Here is an 856-nt window from a genome sequence, read left to right as displayed (position 1 = left end):
CAAGAAAAAAAAAAGTCATATTTCTTTCCTTGTTTATCCTCTTTTTTTTTCCATGACGGCTGTAGGGATTTTTGCTGGTTTTCCGCCTGCTAAGCACTCCTCAACAGCTCCCTGCTGGCTGGGACAACTCGATGTTGTCCCCAGATCCCACATCCCACTCCATAAGGATCAGAGCGATGGGGATAACGCTGGGATTTTCTGGGAGGGAAATCCCGACCCAAGGGGCTGCCAGACAAGCTCCTCGGAGCACAGCCAGGTGGGATGGAGCCACAGCTGGGAATGGAGTGGTGCCAGGAGCCACAGCACTGGGGCACACCCTGCTCCTCTGGGGGATGGATACCACGGTCCTGCTGCATGTCTGGGGGTCCCTGCGTGCTGGGGGCAGCTCTGCCCCGTGGCGGCACAGGGGGAGCCCCCCAAAAGGGGAACACTGCTGGGGGCACCCAGAGCACTGCTGGGGCCACTCCACAGCACGGGATGCTCCTGGGGGGAACCACAAACTGTCCTGGAGGGTGTCCCCAAATTGGAGATCTCCCTCAGGGAGACCCCAAAGCATTGGGAACTGCTGGGGGCACACAAAGACATCCTGGAGAGAACCTCCAAAGCAAGGAGGAGCCCAAAGCAACCCTGGGGGAACACCCAAAGCAAGGCAACCACAAAACCATCCTGGAGGGAACTCGAAAAGCAAGGGGGATCCCAAAGTCACCCTAGGGAGTATCCCCAAAGTACCTGCACTGCTGTGGAGATACCCCAACTCCATCCTGGGGTAAACACACTACTGGAGAAGACCCTGGAGCCACCCTGGGGAGAGCCCCCAATGCAAGGCAACTCCAGCATCCTGGAAGGAACACCCCAA

Source organism: Acanthisitta chloris, unplaced genomic scaffold (genome assembly GCF_000695815.1).
Source record: "Acanthisitta chloris isolate BGI_N310 unplaced genomic scaffold, ASM69581v1 scaffold5289, whole genome shotgun sequence".
In the NCBI taxonomy this organism is placed as follows: Eukaryota; Metazoa; Chordata; class Aves; order Passeriformes; family Acanthisittidae; genus Acanthisitta; species Acanthisitta chloris.
This window is presented reverse-complemented; position numbering follows the sequence as displayed.